Raw genomic sequence first — 23,684 nt, 5'->3', positions numbered from 1 at the left:
CTCTTCCCCTGAACTCTGAAATGGCCTCCTATTTGGTCTCCCTGCCTCCACTGCCTCTCCCTTCATTAGTATCTTTAGAATCCTGCCAAATATTATGCCCTAAAAGTCTTACAAGACTTTCAAGAGCGGTAAAGGCCACATTCCAAGGCCTATACTTGAGTTCCCTTCATATCTAGTCTGACCCACTTCTCAACCACTACTGCCCCAAGTGTTCCACAGCCAAGCTCTCCAAACCTCTCACCATTCCCTAAATGCACCGTGTTTTCACACCTCTTTGCCTTTACTAGGCTGTTCTCTCACCTACAGTACTTTTGCTTCAGAGAAATTTGGAGAACTCCTATTTAGCTGTAAAGAACTGGCTTAAATGATCCGCTAAGTGAGAATATCCCTAAGACATTCAGGGTCATCCACAGCTTTCCCGGTGGCCTCCTAGTCCCTTTTAATGCTTCCAGCAGAGCAGCGTCCCTCACCTTGTGTCACAGTCATGCACTCATCTATCTGCGCCCTCAACTAGATGGCTCTTTCTTTGTCTTCTTCCATATGACTGTCCCATGTCTAATGAAGCCCTGTCTTTCAACATGGATTTAACAAATAACTTGTAAATGAACAGTTACAGCTTTACCTTCAGCAGACACATGGAAGAGAGGAATAAAATATATTTTATAAGTTATTTAGTTCTTTCAACAACCCTACAAGTCTGTAATTATATCCATTTTACCAAAGAGGAAATTAACACTCACGGAGGTAAATATGCCCAAGATGTGGTAGCTAGTAAGTGGCAGAGCCAGAATTTCAATCCATGTCTGTGAGCTTCTAAAATGCTCACTGTGTTCATGATACCATATTTCCCTCCCATGGCAGCCCTTTAAATATTTCCTTGGAGTCTTCTTTTCATCCGGTTCAGCCATCTGAGGCCTTTTAGCTGCTGGTGATATGTTACAGTCATGATTCATCATCACCTTGAAGATGGTGAAAAAGTTCACCATGGTTCATACTGTTGATTTGATTCCCACACCTGACCTTCTCCTCTGTTTCACCCAAGGCCCAGGCAACGTGGCTTCCCCAGGCAAATACTACTGGTTTTAATGGAGATTTGAAGAAAGAACGCAGAGAGCTCCATTTACCCCTTCTTCACCAAGAAGAAACATTAGAAAAATGCATATCAACAGAGACAGAGTCACAGATGTAGAAAATACACTTATGGTTACCAGGGGGAAAGGAGGGGAGGGATAAATTGGGAAATTGGGATTGACATATATACACTACTATATACAAAATAGATAACTAATAAGGGCCTATTACGTAGTACAGGGAACTCTACTCAGTACTCTGTAATGACCTATATGGGAAAAGAATCTAAAAAGAGTGAATATATGTATACGTATAACTGATTCACTTTACCATACACCTGAAACTAATATAACATTGTAAATCAATTATACTCCTATAAAAATTTTTTTAAAAAACATAGGCCAAAGGCCATAAATAAATGTTTGATATAATGTAATAAATAAATAAATGAATAAAATAAAAATGCATATCCCTATGACCATCTTCTTTAAAAATAGATGATAGGGGCTTCCCTGGTGGCGCAGTGGTTGAGAATCTGCCTGCCAATGCAGAGCACACGGGTTCGAGCCCTGGTCTGGGAAGATCCCACATGCCGCGGAGCGACTAGGCCCGTGAGCCACAATTGCTGAGCCTGCGCATCTGGAGCCTGTGCTCCGCAACAAGAGAGGCCGCGATAGTGAGAGGCCCGCGCACCGCGATGAAGAGTGGCCCCCGCTTGCCGCAACGAGAGAAAGCCCTCACACAGAAACGAAGACCCAACACAGCCATAAATAAATAAATAAATAATTAAAAAAAAAATAGATGATAGGATTTGCCTATTCTGTACATTTTATAACATGGATTCATAAAATGTGTGGCCTTTGTGTCTTTCCAGGGGATGGGGGGCGGGAGGAATGGAGAGGTACAGGGTTTCTTGTGGGGGGGTGATAAAAGTGTTCTGGAATTAGATAGTGGTAATGGTTGCACAATCTTCTGAATATACTAAAAGCCACTGAACTGTATGTCTTTTTTTATTGTGATAAAATATATATAAGATAAAATTTACCAGTTTAACCACTTTTAAGTGTACAGTTCAGGGGCATGAAATGCATTCACCCCCATCCATCTCCAGAATTTTTTCATCTTCCCCAACTGAAACTCTGTACACATTCAAAACAAAATCCCCAATCCCCCCTCCTTCTAGCCCCTGGCAACCACCATTTTACTTTCTATCTCTATGACTTTGACTCCTCTAGGTACTTCATGTAAGTGGAATCATACAATATCTGTCTTTTTGTATCTGGCTTATCTCACTTAGCATAATGTCTTCAAGGTTTATATATGTTGTAGCATGTGTCAGAATTTCTTCCCTTTTTAAGGCTGAATAATATTCTACTGTATGGATACATCACAGTTTGTTTATCCATTCATCCATAGATAGACATTTGGGTTGTTTCCACATCTTATCTATTGTGAATAATGGTGCTATGAACATTGCTGTACAAATATCTGTCCCAGTGCCTACTTTCAATAATTTTGGATATATAATCCCAGAAGTGGAATTGCTGGATCATATGGTAATTCTATGTTTAATTTTTTAAGGAACAACCATACTCTTTTCCTGAATCATACATTTTTAAACAGTGAATTCTATGGTATGTGGATTATATCACAATTTTTTTTGAGTTTAAGCAATACAGAAGAAGTGATGTGAAATGTCCTATAAGACCACTAGCCTGGGCTCTTTAAATTCTACTCCTGGGCTTATATCTGGAGAAAACCATAATTCAAAAAGATACATGCACCCCAATATTCATTGCAGCACCATTTACAATAGCTAAGACATGGAAGCAACCTAAATGTCCATCGACAGAGGAATGGATATAGAAGATGTGGTACATATATACAATGAAATATTACTCAGCCATAAAAAAGAATGAAATAATGCCATTTATAGCAACATGGATAGACCTAGAGATTATCATACTAAGTAAAGTAAATCAGACAGAGAAACACAAATATCATATATTACTTATAAATGGAATCTTTTTTTAAAAAATGATACAAATGAACTTATTTACAAAACAGAAATAGACTCACAGGCTTCAAAAACAAACTTATGGTTCCCAAAGGGGAAATGTGGTGGGAGGGATAAATTAGGAGTTTGGGATTAACATATACACACTACTTTATGTAAAACAGATAATCAGCAAGGACCTACTGTATAGCACAGGGAACTTTATTCAATATTCTGTAATAACCTATATGGGAAAAGAATCTGAAAAAGGATGGATATATGTATATGTATAACTGAATCACTTTGCTGTACACCTGAAACTAACACAACATTGTAAATCAGCTATACTCCAATATAAAATAAAAATTAAATTTAAAAAAAACCTTTATGGTCATGAAAAATCAAAAAGTGTAGGGAGAAGGCTGTAGATTAAAAAAGAATAAAGAGAGCCAACAACAATAACAAAAATAGATGAGAAGGAATGTGGACAGTAGGTCACCCAATTCCTACCCCCAACCCTTTCTTTCCTATCTTCCTGTACTGTAAATGCTAGAAGGGATGGGGGGGAGGTACTCAATTTTATAGCCCCTCTTGCAGCTCAAGGTGGACTTGTGACACAGTTCTGGCCAGTGAAATGTGATGGAAACCTACTGAGAATTTCTGGGAAGGCTTTTGCTTTCCTATATCTCCCTTCTTTCTGCCTGGAAATGCAGAGATGAAACTGGAAATGGAGCAGCCATCTTGCAACCATATGTGTAACAAGCTCAACAACAAAGCACCAACATACTAAGAACAGAAGAATGGAAATCCGGCCATGAGTCCTTGATGGCATCTTTGATCTGCCACAACAGCCCTGGACTCTCTATCTCTGGACTTCCTGTTACATGAGATTTAAAAAAAAAAAAAAAAAGAATTCTTTAAGCACGTGACAGATTTTTCTGTTATTTGCAGCCAAAAGCATTCCCATGCATTACAGGAAGACTTCCAGGAAGATGACAAATTGCTTAGCCTCCCTGTACCTCAGTTTCCTCATCTATGAAATAAGAGTAATCATGGGAATTTGATGAAGTAACGTCATAGGGTTGATGTGAGGACTAAAGTAGTTACTACTCATAAGGCATTTAGACCAGAGCTTACATATAGGAACCCAATACATGTTAGCTGTTAGTATTGCTGCTACTATTATTACTACTATTACTGATGTTACTGAAGAATGAGTCAATGTTCACAAAACTCCACTCTCTGAAGCCCATCAAACTGATCAAAAGGAACCCAAAGTAGAGACAGAGACTCCAGTGACAAACCTAGGTAACACCTATGAACCCATACTGCAGATGCTGGCTCATGAGATATGGACCAAACCAAAGGAGGACACTGGGAGGCAGTGGAATTTCACTGGGAAGAGCATGGACCCTGGAATCAACTTGACTGAATTCAGCTTCTAGATCTGCAACATATTAGATTGAAATGTTAGGTAAATCACAACCTCTATAAGCCTCTCTTTCCTCATCTGTAAAATGAGGATGATAATAATAGTCCCTAATTCAAAGAGTTGTTGTTAAGATCAAATGAAATATGTAAAGTGCTTAACCCAGAGCCTGGCTTACAGTAAGTGTGCCAAATTATCCACCTCTGTATGCATTAGCTGCTGATGTTGTTATCTTTGTTATTATCAGCTCCAGAATCTTGAGAAAGGCGTTTGATAAATACTTGTTGGAATCATGGCAGATGGACGGATGAATGGATGGATGGATCCATGGATGGATGGATCAATGGTTCAATAGATGGATGGATAAACAGATTCTCTTGGAGGTCAGGGAGTAGGTCTTTACAATCCCCTGTTGGTCTTGAGTGCGTTAACAACTTCAATACACACACAGCCCCATTCATTATAGAACCTGCCTGGGCTCCCCCTTCTGCTTCCACAGAATGAAAAACATACCCCTAATTCACAGCCTCAGTGCACACAGCCCTCCGCAACACCGAAAATCACCTCTTAACAAAACTCTAAAAGGGAAATACATCTTGCCGCTGCTGTTGGAATTATAGGTTGTCAACAGCCCAGCATTAGTGCATATCCCTACACTTTATTTATTTTTAATAGCAAAGTTGCTGGGCCCTTCGATCACGGGGAGCCATGCCATCTTTGAATCTCCTTACTGCCGTCTGACAGGGAAGGGGGTCACCTACCTGGCTCTACCCCAAGCAAGCAGGCCAGCTTCAACCAGGCAGCGCTATAAATCATAATTAGCTGTTACCTTCAAACATGGGTGTGGAGGGTGAAGGGCAGAAGCCCACACCAACCTCGGGCACAAAGGTAAACCCCAGCTTGATTCACTGCAAGGTAATTACAGGGACTGGCAGAAAGCTGGGGCCGGCTTTACTTTCTACTCGAGAAAGCTGCAGGAACCTGAAAACTCCACATATTCGAAAATAATCCCTGAATTCCCACTGTGAATTTGTAGGTCGATCACTCATTGCTCCCAAATAAAGAAGTCGGCAAAGTACTTTGCTTCTTTCAGATGGAGGCAAAAAATGAGATACTGCCTTTTCAATGATTCCAAAAGGGGAGGGGGCAGAACACCAGTGTTTATGAAGTGTCTGCTATGCACTGCACTAGACATTTTATGTATATTTTTTCACTTCAATCACACGTCTGTGAGGCTGGCAATATAGTGTCCCCTTTTACAGATGGGGAGACTGAGGTTTAGGAGTTAGATCATCTGCTCAGGGCACAAAGGTGAGAATGGGATCTGTATCCATATTTATATGACCCCAAAGCTCATGTGAGCTCCCAGAAGCCCCCACTGGTCATCTTAGTAGTTGGTGCATTTTGTGATTGATGCTCTTCCCTGCCTGCCACAGACCTGCCCAGCCGCCCACAATGATGTCCAGTCATGTGGACACTCTGGCCCAGCCAACCAGGTGCTCATGCTGAGCTGGCCTGCGTCTGCTGCCCACACACCCGACGGAGTCCCAAGGGTGAGAAAGCTGCTCTAGATCAGCTGTCTACATAGTGTCTACGACTGGGCCGTTGAACTCTGCTCCAGGGTTTCACTCCTCTTCCCTGTTGGGACTGACAGTGTAGCTGTGGGTGGACACCTGGACCTAATTCCTACCACCCCAGATCCCCAGGGCTGCCCCGGCCCTCTCTGGGTCCCTGGCTCATGCCCACATCACCTTTCTTCTCTTTCCCCTTGAAACAGATATTTACCGAGTGTGTTGTATGAACCAGGCTCAGTGCCACATTCTAAGGGTCCAGCAGAAAACAAGATAGCCACAGCAACAGCCCTCATGAAGCTTAGTCTAGCAAAGGAGGTGGACACTAAACAATCCGAGATCAAACATGATTGATCTCCAGAATCATCCATTCCACACATCCACCGGGAACACTGCGGACAGAGCATCCAGCACCATGGGTTAGCTCACGGATTATCATCCCATGGACTGTCTCAGTTTACCCTCCACAAGGCTCTATGAGTTGAGCATTAATGTTTTCCCAGCTTACAGATGGAGAAACTGAGTCCCAGAGAGGCTAAGTCAGTCCAACAGCTCACAGTTGACAAGTGGATGACTCTGGGTCTGAACCCAGGCAGTGTGATTCCAGAGCCCACCCTTAAGGCTGCCCAACAATACGTCCTCACAGGACAGACTTGGGCAGCCAGTAGCCTCATTTACTTTGAAAATGAGTTTAAAAGACGATTCAGAGAGAGGCCAGCATACTCATACTGGCCAGACGTCACTTTTAAAACAGCTTGTTTTCACCACTTGACAGGTGTCCAGGTGGCCCTGAGCACAAATCAGGACTCATTTCTTTGCCAGGAGCGAGAGCTGTGGCTGAGGACAGAGAACAAGCCCTCCCAGCAGCCCTTGGCAGGCCCAATCCGTCTGGCTGGCTGGCGTCCCTAGCGAGAGGCCACAGCTGACTCCCCTCTCCTCCCAGGCCACGGGAGGGCCGGCCTCGGAGAGGGCGTGCAGACTGCGAGCCGTTGATTTCGGATCTCTCCCTCTCTCCCCGGATCCCAGGAACCCATCACTTACCCACGCACAAGCAGCCCATTCGAAGGATGGATATTACCTTCTGCGCTCACAGCAGAGTCGCACATCTCGATCCAAGCACAGATGGAAGACAAGGGCGTGGGGTTAATTGATCAAGTGGCACCGGCTTCTCTGAGAGGGGTGGCTTGTTTCGCAGATGCGCAGGCCCTTTGCTTGCCAGTCTCCTGTGATTAAACCAGGTCACTAATGCGCTTTTGAGCAACACACATGAACTTATTCATTCAGGTTCGTCTTGTCTCCTGCAAAGTGGTCACCTTGGAATACCCCACTCACCTTCCGCCATTCTGCAAACATGTGTTGAATATCAACCAGACACAAAGCATGTTGCTAGGCTGGGGGCTGGGGAGAGGGTTACAATTCAGTGCAATTTGTTTCATCTTAACCAACATTTTTTGAGCACCTACTGGGTACAAGGTCCCCGTGGTAGACAACTGGAGTAAGAAGATGGGTCCTACGGTCCAACGTGGGATAGACAGACAAACAGACAAACAAAAGAATGTCCTTCAGGGTGGCAGGGTGTGAGGGGGGCAGGAGGTCAGGGGAGGGTAGAACACAGGGTGGGGGACAATACAAGACATATGGTGCTAAATACTGGAAGAAATGGTAGTGTGTGTTAAGCTCAGAAAGGCAAGAAATGTCACAATCGTGTTATTTTCTCTAAATCTATCCCAGGTCTCAGCTTACCGAGCTGGCAGGAATTTATACTCCGGGTGCCTTTCTTGTCCCCCAGGATCCTGTGAAGGTCTCAACGGTCTTACAAAGAGCCCTCTTTGTGGATGTCCAGTGGTTGTAGGTCCACATTGGTAGCCTCTGTTAGGGTTGTTGCCTGAGCCCTTGGTGTTCCTTGGTGGCAGATGGCAATGCTGCCTCCGTGCCAAGCTGGGCTCAGGAAACTCTGCCCAGACTGGGAGCCCCAGTGTCAGGGACCCAGCCTCCTCAGAAGCCCTCATAGTCATCCCCTCTGGATCCTGCTACCTCCAGGAATTCCCTTCTCCCAACAGAAGCTCAAACAACAAGTGCTTCCTAGTCTTTAGGAATACTCTGTCTCTCTCTCCCCTTCCCCCATCCCGTTCACCTAGTTCCACTTTATCCCTCCAAAGGCCTCTCTCTCTCCCTCCTTACTTTGTGTTACTCTCCCCACACCCAGGAAGCCCAGGTTTTCAGGAAAACCAAGAAAAAGATGCCTGTTCAGGCAGCTTCTCCTTTTCATCCTACCATAAAAGCCCCCCCCTTAGCAAGGGAAGACAAAAAGCCCCTCCGCTTTAGCATAGGGGACTCAAGAGCACACAATTAATGTATTAAGTTATCCCACCTGTCAAAGGAAGACTCAGACACAAAAGTACTCAGAAAAGAAAATTTTACTTGCAGAGTGCGAGGGAGTCAGGCTTCAGAAGGACTGGCTTACCAAACACAAAACACAGCAATTATTTCAAGGAAAACAATTGCCAAGTCACCAGGCTCACCGGGTTTACATTTATCTGCTCATGGAGTGAAAACAGCAACTTTCACACATGATTTTCATAATCGCAAAGGTATCTTCAGAGATAGTCATAGCAAAAATCAAAGATAAAATTGTCTTTCTTAGGGAGTCCAGGATTAAGGGCAGTATCCAAGGATTTATTTTTTGGGGGACCCTGGTGTTTGGGGGTTGTCTCAGGGTTATGAACCTGTGGCTGTGTTGGTTCAGTGTCTCTTTTTCCGAGGATGTGGTATGTGAAGTGACTGATCATATGGGAAGCAGGGCAAAGTGGTCATTGGGGCTTCTACACACTGTATGATCAATTGAGAAAACGCAGCAGGAATCCAAACTAGTTGATCAAGGGAAATCATGAAAGAATCAGTAAGAGACCTTAAAGCGTGGACAACCTGGCACGTGGATGGGGGGGGGGGGCGGGCACAGACACAGGGCGTGTTCACCCAGCCGGGCGGCTCACCTTGGAGCATGGATGGCAGGGGAGGCTGGACGAGCTGACTGAAGGTCAGGCGAGGACCGTGGGTGGGTCTCCCTAGTATCTCGACTGTCCAGATTGTGCCAAGAACAGCAACTCTGTGCCGGTGGCGTCGAATCCTTGAAACACTCGCTGGACATCGAGGCCATTTAATCCAGCCTCTTCCAACTCAGATGGGAAAACTGAGGCCAGAGAGCTTGGGTGTGTCCCCACAATATCTTCAGTGATAGCATGTTTGGCCTTTGGGTCAGGGGACTGGGGGCAGGGGGTGGATTTTTGGAAAGACTAAAAAAGACATTCAGAATCAGGGATGGTCCATCAGGCAAGGACCGACACGGGCAATGCCGCTTCCTATTAACATTTCTGTAGAAGTAATTTTAAAGGATAAAGACAAGAATAAGAGCAAATTTCTTATGCTGTTATCTGCCACTGAAGGCCATTCCCAGGAGAATCCAAACACTCTGAACAGACCGGTTGGAATACGGACACAGCCTCTCAATGGGGTCAATACTCCTTATGAAAGTTACACTCTGGAGGTCTTTCTTTGTTCTTATGTATTACTGCTCATTTTAATTAAACATAACAATCCACATTCACTGTCAAATATCTAAACAATAAAGAAGGAAACAGAATAAAAAGTGAGAACTCCCTTTAGTAGCTATCCCCAATCTCACTCTCTTCCCCAAAGACAAATAATCTTAGCAGCAATTTAGCTCTACCTTTCCAGATTTTTGCTCTATTCACCAATTTGTATGCATATAAACTCATTTAGAGAAGGGTTTTCCTACTCAAAGGGCACTACACAATATACCCTTCAGCTTTGTCTTTTCTCCCCTGAGCGTGGCATCGTGAGCATCTTTTCATGTCAGACAGCTTGACCTCCTTTCAAACAGCTGCAAATTATATGGTGTAGGTGCTCCATAACTGATGTAAATGCTCCTTAGTAATGCACATTTAGAATATCTTCAAGTTTCTTACCAACATAAATAACGCCACAGTGGACATGTATACCTTTGTACACACACACACACATATACATATATATATTCTATAGAACAGACTCCTGGAAGCGAAATGCTGATGCAGTGAATATGTATATTTTATACTCTTGGCATTAGCACAATATGGGAGAGAGATTCACCTTGTACCTCCCTCACTAAACAAGATATTAATGACCTTTTTAAAATGTTTGTCCATTTGATTACAGAAGACAGCATCACATTTTAGTTTGCAATTTCTTAATTACGAGTAAGGTTGAATAGCTTTTTTTTATTTTTAATAAATTTATTTATTTTTGGCTGCATTGGGTCTTTGTTGCTGCACACAGGTTTTCTTTAGTTGCGGCGACCGGGTGCTACTCTTCCTTGCGTGCGCAGACTTCTCATTGCGGTGGCTTCTCTTGTTGTGGAGCACGGGCTCTGGGCGCACAGGCTTCAGTAGTTGTGGCGTGCAGGCTTCATTAGTTGTGGCACGCGGGCTCAGTAGTTGTGGCGCACGGGCTTAGTTGCTCCACGGCATGTGGGATCTTCCCAGACCACGGTTCGAACCCGTGTCCCCTGCATAGGCAGGGGGATTCTTAACCACTGTGCCACCAGGGAAGCCCTGAATAACTTTTTTATGTGGACCTGTGGTTGTGTCAGTTCATGTCCTGTGAGAAGCAGATGCCAACATGGGATTAGACAAGCAAGAACCTTTTGGGGGAAGTATCTCTGGAAGACAAAGGGCAGTAGGAGGAGGAGGCAGGAAAGGCTTCGGACCAAGTGCAGGTCTGACACTTGTGATAGAAGAGGGGAAGGAAGGAATGGATAGGAAGATCCTCGGACACTGCACAATTCTGAGAAAGCCTCCATCAGGCCACTGGAGACTTTCCAAAAGACTGGTTCAAAATCCCTACAGTGCTTGGTCACTGGCTGGGAACAGGGGAAGCATGGCCCGGAGTGACCATGGATCAAAAGATGCTCTAGCTTGAGGCTGTCAATCACTTCTTCTCCCCACAGGAGATTCTTTTGAAAGGAGATCTGAGCAGCTTCTCCATGGCCATTGCTGTCGTCAGTCTTTCCTCTTCTAGAAGGTACCTGGCCACACCTTTTGCCTACTTTTCCACTGTATATTTGTTTTTTATTATTGATCTGCAGAAACTCTTCTTATATCTAGTGTAGCAGTTCTTTGTTGTATATGCTGCAAGTGTATTCTCCCAGTCTTTGCTTTCTTTTAACTTTGGCTCTGTGTTTCACTGTATAGATTTTTTTTCTAAGTTTTAAAATTTTTTCTACAGTAAAAATATGTTCATTTTTTTCCTTTAATGCTTCTGGGTCTTACTCAAAAATGTTGCCTTCCTTATTAGACAAATGCAAATCAAAACTACGATGAGGTACCACCTCACACCAGTCAGAAAGGCCATCATTAAAAAGTTCACAAATAACAAATGCTGGAGAGGATGTGGAAAAAAGGGAACTCTCACACACTGTTGGTGGGAATGTAAGTTGGTACAGCCACTATGGAAAATAGTGTGGAGGTTCCTCAGAAAACTAAAAATAGAATTATCATATGATCCAGCAATCCCACTCCTGGGCATATATCCAGACAAAACTATAATTCAAAAAGATACATGCACCCCTATGTTCACAGTAGCACTATTCACAATAGCCAAGACATGGAAACAACCTAAATGTCCATTAACAGATGAATGGATAAAGAAGACGTGGTACATATATACAATGGAATACTAGTCGGCCATAAAAAATAACAAAATAATGCCCTTTGCAGCAACATGGATGCAAATAGAAATTATCATACTATGTGAAGTAAGTCAGAAAGAGAAAGACAAATACCATATGATATCACTTATATGTGGAATCTAAAATATGGCACAAATGAACCAATCTACAAGACAGAAACAGACTCACAGACATAGAGATCAGACCTGTGGTTGCCAAACAGTGGGGAGAGAGATGGACTGGGAATTTGGGGTAGGTAGATGCAAACTATTACATTTAGAATGGATAAACAACAAGGTCCTACTGTGTAGCACAGGGAACTATATCCAATATCCTGGGATAAACCATAATGGAAAAGAATGCATATATGTGTATAACTGAGTCACTTTGTGTACAGCAGAAATTAACACATTGTAAATCAACTGTACTTCAATTTAAAAAAAAGTTTTTTAAATGTTGTCTTCTTTTAATAGAAAAAAGTGGGAGGAGGGTCCCATTTCTTTATCTCATACCTTTCCTGGCTGCACAGTACATTATGGACATAAATTTAGTATAAACGATTATTATGCACCAGCCAGGGCTCGACTGAGTTTGTTTCTCATCATTTCCAGCTTTTTGCCATCTAATTATCACAAAGTATGTTTCCTTTTGAAATTAGTGGCTGGGCTCTATTTGTTCAGGATCCCCCCCCCCCCATACAATGTCACCAATGAATTTTGTGCAGCAGGAAGAAAATCTTTGCAATAAAAGATATGTGCAAGCTTCAGCTGGTGGGTGAGCCCCCAGCTAACAGAAAGCTGTGGACGGAAGGAAGAGAAGCCCATGAGGGGCCCATGATCAGAGGACCCTGCTTCTACCCCCCAGAGAGCTGGAGAGACCCTCTTGTGATCCACCCCACACATGCCCGCATCATCTCTGCCGCCTCCTTTTGGCTTTCTCCATAGTAGCTCTCATAAGCTCTCATTGTCTCATTTATCGCTTGGAAACAGGAGTTTCTTGGCCCATTTAGGGCTCCCTATTAGGCAAGTGGCTGTGGATATCTGCTGAGCCCTAGTCCATTTGGAGAGGGATTTGGGGAGCAGGGTCCATCCACCTTGCAGGGGATAACCAGCCACAGCCAAGCAAGACCGTCTACTGCCCCACGTTCACCATATTCTATCTTATCCTCCGATGTCACTGCCGTCAATTCCTTCCAGGGACCTCACAGGGGACAGCTCAGCATGTCCCTGGATGCCCTCTGCCATAGCCACCCACCCTCGGCTGCTCTTCAACACCCCAAGACCGCAGCAATTAGCCCCAGACAATTATCAGCGATCTGGGCCTGTCTTGAGCTCACATTTTTATGTCAAGATGAATTTGGATTCTGAAGTTGATCTCCTTATTGTGAGGGTTTTATGAGGGAAAGATTAAATCGTCCTCTGATGTGTGCTTCATTAGGCCCCAAATCCTTAAAGAGTCATTAAAGCACCTTCTCACTGAAATGCTCTCCATCTCAGCTTGATGGATATTGGCAGGAATAATCTCTCCATTATTTGGGAGCTAAACTGGCTGGGAAGCTCTACTGGATGTGATTTTGCCGCAGTCCTTTGAGCCTGCCCCTTCTGCAGCTGGTGACCCCCAAAATCCATGAGTGTTAACAACCCCAGAGGCTGATCCTGTCCTGTTTTTCCCAGGAAGAGACATTTCCTACCCCTCCCCTAAGGGGACGGATGAGCCCTGCGTCCACTACACTCTCACCAGGAGCCCACAGCTGCAGATCCCGTCTGTGAGCTGGGTAGGGGTGTCAGTCCATGGTCAGGGCACAGCTACGGCAGGATCAGGGCTCAGCCTGGAGGCAGGGTCAGGGCACAGCCTGGGGCCAGTATCACGGTTCAGTCTGTAGCGAAGGTCAGGGCCCAGTCTGGGATGAGGATCAAGACTCAGTCTATTATCAGAATCAAGGCAAAGTCTGGAAGCAGCGTCAGAGTTGTGTCTGGGGATAGAATCAAGATCCGGTCTATAACCAGAATCAGGGCTCAGTCTGTGGCCAGGGTCAGGGCCTAGTCTGCGACCTGGTTACCAGCCCAGACTATGGCCAAGGGTTCACTGATGGATCCTGTCCTGGCATCAACCCCACCTCAGCTCAGGGGACTAGGATTTGCCACCTTGCTTGAGCACTCCTGGTCTCAAATATCAGCCAGACTTGTTCCCAGCCAAGTTGTGCCAGCAGCCACTGAGAGACTCAAGCTACTTCAGGTGAGAGGAAGCGGGCAGGAGTGTCTGCAGGTGAGGGTCTGGATTAGCAATGGGGTGAGGAAAAGCTGGGGCAGAACCGTGAGAGGTCTGGACTGGCGGCAGGAGAAGCCAGTGTCACCGGGGCCTCAGCCTCAGAAATCCAAGGCAAAGGGATCCCGCATGATTCCAACCCTTTCCCAGCAAAACTTACCACTTGCTCAGCTTTCTGATTTCAGCAGCAAAAGAGCCAGAGTCTTTGGAGGAGGATCCAGGGCGATGCCAAGCTTCCCTCCCATCATGGCTGAGGCAGGGAGAGAAGTGAGGTCATTCTGCTTAGTATGAAGCAGGCCAGATACATGCTGGGTGACCTTCAACAAAGCACTCTTCCTCTCTGGGCTTCAGGAGACTCATCTACGAAAGGAGGAGCTGGAATGGCTCATCTGCCAGGCTTCTTCAGATCAGCCAGCTGGGAAAAGGACGAGAACAGAGCACCAGTTAAAGGAAGAGCATTGACGATGTCCCAGGCAAGAGAGAGAGCTTCATAGGTCTGAGCCCCTGGACTAAGCCTGGTGTGACACAGAGTGAGAGAGGACAGATGGGGGAGGAGGGCAGAAAGACAGGTAGCAACTAAGTCCTCAGGGCCCAGCTGCAAAGGAAAGGAGTCTGGTTTTTATCCTGCAGGCAATGAAGAACCTTAAAGGGTTTTTAACAGGAGAGTGAACACCGTTGGGTTTGAATTTGAGGATGATCTGTCTGCTTTCTATATGCAGGACAGATCAGAGGGTATAAAGGTGGAGACAGAGAAAAGACTATGCAGTTGTCTAGATGAGAGATGCTGGATTAGGGAAGGGGGCAGAGGAAGTGGTGGGAGAGGGACAAATCTGAGAGCAATGTAGTGGGTAGAATCTACAGGACTTGATGACCAGCAAATACGGGGGAGAGGATGGGGTCAAGGGGAACTGGTGAAGTCTAAGGCTCTGGCTTGTATAATAGCTGGAAGGTAGTGAAACTCACTGAGATGGGAAGAGCAGAAAAGCAGGATTGGAGGGGAAGATAATGGTGAATTCCAATCTGAACCTGTGGAGTCAAAGATGCCCATGGGACTTCCAAGTGGAGGTGTCCAAGAATGAACTGAGAACATGGGCCAGGAGTTCAGGTGAGCAAACTGGGCTGAGGATGTAAATTTGGGAGACGTGAGACGTTACCGAGGGATAATGTACAGGGAGAGAAGTAAAGGAGACCCAGGATGGAGTCTTGGGACACCCCAACAATTTAAGGAACCAACAGAGGAAGAAAAGTTAGTGAAGAAGCCTGAGAAGGAGTAAGCAGACAGGTGGGGAAAAAACAAACTTGAAGAGGTGGTGATGTATTGAGAATTGGAGAGAGAATGATATTGAATGTGACCAAGAGACAGGGTATGAGAGCTCAAAGGATTCAGTGACAATGGAAGTCATTGGTGACTTCAGAAGGAGCAGTTTCTGGAACCCTCCTGGGGGCAGGAGCCAGACTGAAATGAGTCGAAGAATGAATTGTGGAAGTGGAGACAACTCTTTAGAACCATCTTCTCTGAGGAGGGTAAGGTAGGATCAGAGATGGAGGAAGGCGTAAGGTTGGGGCAGAGAGGTGTGTCCTAAGTAGAAAGAGACTTGGACATGTGTAAATGCTGGTGGGAAGGATCCTTGAGGGGAGGAATTAAAGACACAGGAAAGAGAAGAATTGGGGAAAAGAATGGGTCACTGGGTAATAGGCTATTTACCATCATACAAGGCGCATCCCACACACTTTTAATATTTAATCCTCTCAACCTGCCTGTGGTTTCACATAACCACACTTACTTCCTTCACAAGCACGTACCAGAGTCAGTAAATTATTTTAATTATTCTTTGGCTTGTTTATTGACTCTCTTTCCCATGGCTCTCTCCAGGGAGTTCCCGGTCTCCATCACATCTATCTTATCTTGCTTGATTTTTTATCGTGGCACTTAACACTACCTGATATCATATTATTTGTTTGCTACTTGCTTTCTGCCTGTCTCCACCCACTAAAAATGGAAACCCCAGGGGATATGGGACTAAGTCTGACTTGTTCTCCACTCCACCCCAGCGCCCAGCATTATCCCCAGCTCATAGCAGGCACACAACAAATAGGTGTGGAATGAACGAATGGAATGAATGAACGATCTAAGAAAGGGTTCTGAGAACTACGAAGTACTATTCAAAGTGAAGGACAGGGAGAAGAGCCTAACATTCATCAAACTTGTACCATATACCGCATAGACAGCTTCACCTAAACTTCATGGCAACTTTGGGAGGCAGGAAGTATTGGCCCCTTTTCAGAAATGAAGAAAATGAGCTCCAGAGAGATCTGAAATAGTGTCAGAAATAACACCGCTAACATGTGGAGGCATCAGAATTGAAGGCCAGGATGTTTTTACTTTGTTATTTGTTGTTGTTGTTGTTGTTGTTGATTGGTTTGTTTTTCTCAAAAATCTGGGTTTATTTCCTGCCTCCTGTGGCCTCTGGGGATGATCACAGATTCTTCTCCGCACCTGTCCTCAGGACTGCAGGTCCAGAAGGAGCGGCTGACAGAGTCTGGTGTGTGTTCCAGAACCATCCCCCGGCTGCAGGCATGCAGAAGGACCAGTGCCTTCCCCAGGCTGGTGGTGGCCGGGGCTGAGTTGAGGGCAATCAGGAGAGAGATCTGAGACAGAGCATGGACAGGGCCTGAAGGGTATTGAGATGTGGAGCAGAGAAAGAGCGGGGTGTCCAGGCTGGACTCCCAGGTTTCAGTCTTAAGGAGCGGTGTCCACTGCTGCCGATGGCTGATACCCAGAGAAGAGAAGGAGCAAGTGTGGGAAAGGAGGTGGCATCCGTCTTGGATGGGCCGAGTGGGCGGGGCCTGTGGACATCCAGGTGGTGGTGTCCAGTGTGAAGCTCAGGGGAGTGGCCGAAGCTGGGAGTGGTCAGTGGAGCCCTCGTGGTGGATGCTCTTGCTGAGGGCGGCAAGGTGAGAGGGAGGGGCTGGGGCAGCCCCAGCATGCCCAGGTGTGGGCAGAGAGGGTCTGTGAGCAACGCTCAGAGGAGCAAGGAGTCAGTAAGGTCGGAGAACATCCCTTCTGAACTGTGCGGCTATAAAGACAAAAGACAAGACAAATGAGCTTTTCTGTGTGTTCGCTCAACAGAATATTTTACAGCCTCCCTGGATAAACAAGCTGTCATCTACCACCCAACCCTCTATCAACTGAAGCAGCTTGGGGAAAAGATAAGACTGTGGGTTTGGATACTCGCAGCTGCTGGTGCCTAATTACTACACAAGCAAAACAAACCCAGAGAGTTGTAGGCAAAGAGGGACTTGTTGGCTGTCTGGAGAGGAGAGTCATTTCCCCGCTCCCTGGGGAGGGATGGAAGACAAGCATTGACATATGTTGAGCTCCTACTGTGTGCCAGACAGTTGGCACATGCCATCTTACTTAATACAGTGTAAGGGTATCATCCCTTTTTTGCAAATGAGGAAACAGAGGCTCAGGGAGGCCAAGTTAAAGGATGCACACCAGGGTCTTCCCACTGCACTTCACTGCCTCCCTGGACAAGGTCCAGGTTTGTTTCCTCTCTGTTTCCCCAGTCTTGCAGAGTGAAGTCCAAATGCTGTGGTCGTGATTTTGCAGCTCTGCTGAGTGTTTTTTTCATGAGACATCCGTTTGTAAGAAAGAAACCTGTTGGGCTCAGCAGCAGGGCAACAACTACAAAGGAAACTGCTATTGAGAGCATGGACTTGAGCTCTCAGAATTGTGGTGTATTCAGAACAGATTGACAGAGATGATAATTCCAAGGGAATCCATGTGCATGTTTCCTCCTGCCCTGTTCCATGTGTGTCTGTCCAAGGTGGAATCGGGAAGAGGGAAAGGAGGTGAGGGAGGTTGTAGAGGAACCGGACTGCCCCTCAAGGAGATGTCAGCAGTCTTCTGGCTCAGGGGACAGAGCAGCTGGTTCCTCCTACTCCCTCCTCATCCTGACCTTGGAGATGGGGAAACGGGGCCCAGAGAAGATAAGTGACCAGACTGTGACCATATTAGATCCCAAGTCCCTTGCCTCCTAGCCCACAGTGCCCTTCCCAAGATGACACGCAAGTTCATAAGAGGCCAAGAAATCCATCTATAAGGAAAATTTATATATGTATTACTTGTATGATTTAAATTAACTTATATTTTCCTTTAAAAAAGAATTCTGATATATATCTTCCAATACAAATGGGCAAAGACCACATCTCTATATAAAGAGAGATGTCTATATATTTCTACAAAAAGAGAACAATAGTCAAAGAACAGCCAGAATGTTTCTAGTACTGTCTTTTATCATTAATTTGTACAACTGTACACCACATTCCAGCCACACAGGCCCTTGAAGCCCCCAACCTGGTTCCTGCCTCAGGGCTTTTTCCCTCACTATTCCCTCTGCCCAGAACACACGTCTCTAGGCTTTCACAGTTAGATTTCTCCTGTCAATGAGATCTCAACTCATATGTCACCTCCTCTGAGAGGCCTTCCCAGACTACCCTTCCTCAAGTAACTATACCGTCACTCCCCATTAACAGTGGCTCTCAAACTTGAGCATGCATCAGATTCACCTGGAAGGCTCAAACTACAGATTTCTGGAACCCATTGCCAGAGTTTGTGATTCAGCGGGCCTGGGGTGGATCCTGAGAATTTACATTCTCACAGGTTTCCAGGTGTGCTAATGCTATTAGTCCAGAAACAACACATTGGGAGCTACTGCTCTATTTAACATCACCCTGTTCTTTTATTGTCTTCATAGTGTTTATCATAGTCTGAAAGAATCTTGGTAATCTATTCAGTTACTTTACTATGATCTGCCTTTCATACTGATTGGACGCTCCTGAGAGCACGGTATCTGTCTATCTTGTTCACTGCAGTGTCCCCAGGACCCAGAACAGAATCAAGTATACATGATAGATGCTCAATGAGTATTTGTTGAATAAATGAATTTGTGAATGGGTAGATGGATGAATGGATGGACAGATGGATGGATGGATGATAGATGGTGAATGGGTGGATGGGTGGATGGGTGATGGGTGATGGGTGATGGATAGATGGACGATAGGTAAATGATGGATACATAGGTGATGGGTAGGTGGATGGAAGGATAGATGGATGGATGCTCACCTCAGCCTCTGAATTCCTACCTCTGTACATGCCATCTTTTTTCCACACCAAGTTTATCCACAGGTAAAAGCAAATCCAATCTTCGATTTCCAAAATCCCACAGATGAAAGCAAGAATATAGAACATTTTGCCAAGGGTGTTGGAAAGCCATGGCCATGAGACACATATTACAAAATGGCAACTGACTTAAAACTGCACATAAGCACAGATGCTCTTAAAAGCCATTTTGGCTACCCCATCACCCCAAGTGGTCCCTAGCCTTCTGTCATCTTGAAGTCGGCTCTCTCCTATACTTTTTCCTCCTCTTCCTTCTCTTCCTCCTGGCTTCTCTTTTCCTCCTTCTCAAAGATCTGAAAAATAATCTTTCTCATTTTCCCATATGGAACAGCTTAACCGTGATTTTTTTCATTGTTTGAGGATCCCAAGAAGACCAGTACACCTTCTCAGTATTTAAAAATTCCTGCATCTCTGAGACTCAGACAAGTTACACCTGCCTCTCTCCACCTTTGTTGTAACCTCCTGGAAACTCCTTCATTCAATGACGTCTTCAATCCCAACTTACTGACTTCATCCTGAACGATTTCAGGTCAACTGCTGATAGCCACATGGGAGGAGGAGGTAAGAGGTGTGGTGAGAGTGGGGAAAGCTTTAAAATTAAATAATTGATGCAAGTCGTGGAGGAATGAGTTGGCTAGAGAAACACTTGTCCAGCTTTGGAAACTCCACTTGAGTTGATGCTAGATATGTCAAGAAATAGAGAATCCAAGATGTGAAGAGTCATTCAAGTACTTTCTTCTCTAATCTCTTAATCAACTTTGTTAGTTTCCAAATTGCTGGTGTAACAAATTACAAATTACAAATTTAGTGGCTTAAAACAACACAAATGTATTATTCTTATAGTTCTGGACAAGAGAAGTCCAAAGTGAGTCAGCAAGGCTGACTGGAGGCTCTAGGGGAGAATCTCTTTTCTTGCCTTTTCCAACTTGGGGATGCCACCTGCATTCCTTGGCTCATGGACCCTTTTGGTTAAGACATGGATATCTCTGGGAGGGGGCATTATTCTACTAGTCACCCATTGGGAGGGTCACTTCCTGAACTTTATCATCATCTGAGACTGCTTTCTGCAAACTCACTCATCCACGCACCCCATTCCCCCTGAATCCTCTCCACCCAGCTTGCCCGCCCGAGCATCCCACTGCAACCATTCTTCAACCTCATCAGGACTCCCAGTCCATCCACCTCTCCTCTTCTCCCATCCATGAGCCCCTCCTGCCTTCCCTTTCCTCACTTCATCAGCTGGATCCTATGATCTATCATTACTCTGTTGCCTGACTCCTCATCTCTCTGTCACATCGATTGGCAATAATGCAATCCTGAATGAATTAACCATCTTCCTCCTCCATGCTGTCACTGGGGAACCCCAGCTGGGCAAAACCACACAACAGGAACATGTAAATCTTCAGTGTCCAACACCAACTTCACCATGAAGGCAATGAGAAGCCAATGGAGGGATTTAAGCTTAGAAGTGAACAAATCAGATTTATATTGTTATCAATAGAAAGATCATTTCTGCAGCATTGTGGAGGAAGGAAGTAGAGAGAGGAAGGATGCACCCTCTTCACCACAACACCACTGCTTATTCTCAATATTTCACGGTTAGTTCACAATCAGCGTTCTACTCCTTCCTTATCTCTAGCATTCATACAATCCCTCATGTCATTTGTATACATGTCTGTCTCCTTGGCTACACAGGCAAGAAGTTTAGGCAGAGGATTCAAGTTCAAATTTAATCTCTTCACTGGAGATTATCATACTAAGTGAAGTAAGTCAGACAGAGAAAGACAAATATAATATGATACCACGTATATGCGGAATCTAAAAAAAAAAAGGATAAAATTAACTTATTTACAAAACAGAAACAGATTTACAGACTTAGAGAACAAACTTATGGTTACTGGGGGGAGAGGTGGGGGGCGGGGATAGATTGGGAGTTTGGGATTGACATGTACACACTGCTATATTTAAAACAGATAACCAACAAGGACCTACTGTATAGCACAGGGAACACTGCTCAATATTCTGTAATAACCCAAATGGGAAAAGAATTTGAAGAAGAATAGGTACATGTGTATGTAAAATAAAATAAAATAAAATCTGAGGGCTTCCCTGGTGGCGCAGTGGTTGAGAATCTGCCTGCCAATGCAGGGGACACGGGTTCGAGCCCTGGTCTGGGAGGATCCCACATGCCGCAGAGCAGCTGGGCCCGTGAGCCACAATTACTGAGCCTGCGTGTCTGGAGCCTGTGCTCCGCGACAGGAGAGGCTGCGACAGTGAGAGGCCCGCGCACCGCGATGAAGAGTGGCCCCCGCTTGCCACAACTAGAGAAAGCCCTCGCACAGAAACGAAGACCCAACACAGCCATAAATAAAATAAAAAATAAAATAAAATAAAATAAAATCTGAAAAAAAAAATTGTCTCTTCACTGATAAGCTGTGTGAATTTGATCAAGTTGCTTAACCTCTCTGAGCTTCAATTTCCTGCACACTCAGGAAAAATAGTGAATGGATAATACCTGTGATCAATAGCATTATAACATTCACCCAAAAAAAAAGCTTTGCAAACTATTGAACACCCTATAAATATTACTTATTATCATTATCCCTAGTTTATAACTCCTTTGAGAATAGGGGTCATACTTTTTCTGTGTGTTCATTCATCCCTCCCAATGCCTCACACACTGGAAGCAGTCTATAAATGTCTTAAGAGATTTTTTAAAAAGCTATTGCCTATCACACTAGTGATCATTTAAAGAGGCAGTAAAACATTACCAAGACTGCCCTTTTAAACCTTCTCTTTCTCCCTCCATGATGATCTTTGCTCTGGTTTGATTTTCTCCGTTCTGAGAGATCCACCCTGACCCACATGCAGAAATTAGTCTATTTACAGAGAGGTGCCGGCCTCCTGATGCCACAGCCCAGATGACCAAACAGTGAAGTGTTAGAAGGCCCTGGCGAAACATCAGGATCTTGAGAATTTCTTTTTGATGCATTCAACAGGCTAATCCAGTGCCTCTTTGTTCAGACAGTTTGGTTTATGCTGCTCTTCTGAGATTGTTGTCCTTAATTACTTTTGAAACCGGGCTTCCTCTCAGAGCCATCTGGTATCCCATGTCCCTGAAGCAACCCCCTTTTCCCAGCATAGGCAGAAGCAATCACTCACATGTCTAGGCAGAAATATTGCCTCAGGATTACTTGTTAATTTTAAAAGACACTGAGGCACCTGGCCAAGGAAGCTGTCACAATCTGTAACGAAGGGCCCTAAAGGATGGGTTGTTTGCTATTTTGTGGGGAGGAAGAAGCAAATAGAACTAAGCCGATCCCCACCCCAGGAATAGATCTCACGCAGCTTTGAGGCTTGGACCTGCTGAGTGATGCTAGGTCTAGAAAATTCACCTCTGGGCCTCCAGGAGTCATCGCTCAGCCTTCACAGTCATCACTTAGGAGGGCACTACAGCTGTATTGTACTGGTTTGTTGCCATGGTGGTCAGAACAGTTTGGGGGGGTGAGGGGACACACTTAGAGAGTATAACAAAGCTCATGAGAATGGCAAAGGCCACCTTCTCTCATCCAGCAGCGGCATCAGCAAAAGTGGAACATCCCCATGGGAAACTTTGGGGGTCCTAGAAGCCTGTGCATCTCTTTGGGAATGTCTTGTCATGTCTCATGCTTTGTATAACTGGCTTCTCTCCCTGAAATTTAAATCTTGAAGAGAGGGATAAAGAAACTGCAAAAATATGGGAGTCCATCCCATCTGACCCTGTTCTGCTTCCTACCCTCAGGAGCTGCCTTGATTCTTACACCTTGCTCTCCAGCCTCCATCCATCTGGAGGGCTCCAACAGCCTCCCTTCTGTGAGAAGTAGCCAGAGTTGTTTTCTGAACCTCATAATCCAGTCCTTGGGGAACGTGTAGATGGTACAAACATCCAGAAAACAGGATGACTCCTTGAACATATTTGCCCCAAATGATGTGGGACTGGACTGCTTCCCCTCTCCCTCTGCAGCAGATATGCCCTGGGTGGAAAATACACGCTCTCTATCCCAGATCCCTAGCGGCAGGACGGAAGTTGCTGGTAGAGCTTCGAGCTCACGGATCTTTGCCTGCCAAGAGGATCTTCAGTCCTACTGTCACCTGTTCGCATAGTGAGCAAGAAAAGTGACTCTCAGAGGCAGAACCATTTGCCAAGAGAAATTCATGGTCTTTAGCTATCCCTGAAGGAATAAAGTCTACCCTGCACCATTGAGATGTGAATTCCTGGAGGATGGAAAAATGCAACTCTCACCCACAACTTGGAACAATTATTCTTGCCCTAAGTTCCTTCTATCCACCTCAAGGGGCATCACAAAGTCCCTTTAACTGTGTTTACTTTAATGTATGTGGAAGCAGATCTGAACTCTCCAGCTCCACACTTCTCGTACCCTGGTGGAGAGCCTACAGCTTCC

The 23,684-nt window shown here is 45.1% G+C and overlaps 1 long non-coding RNA gene across 4 annotated transcripts in view; it reads right to left on the bottom strand.

The window, feature by feature from the left end:
* Positions 1-1,864: 1,864 nt before the first annotated feature.
* Positions 1,865-23,684, bottom strand: part of LOC309645381 — a 153,330-nt gene continuing 131,510 nt past the window's right edge. For 3 of the 4 annotated variants that reach the window (XR_014254843.1, XR_014254845.1, XR_014254846.1), the window contains one exon: positions 1,865-14,472. This is a non-coding gene — a long non-coding RNA (uncharacterized lncRNA). The remainder of the gene's footprint in view (positions 14,473-23,684) is intronic. The other variant, XR_014254844.1, reaches the window with a different exon arrangement.

The sequence above is a fragment of the Balaenoptera physalus genome, assembly GCF_965194825.1.
Source record: "Balaenoptera physalus genome assembly, chromosome: 16".
Taxonomy (NCBI): Eukaryota; Metazoa; Chordata; class Mammalia; order Artiodactyla; family Balaenopteridae; genus Balaenoptera; species Balaenoptera physalus.
This window is presented reverse-complemented; position numbering and strand designations above follow the sequence as displayed.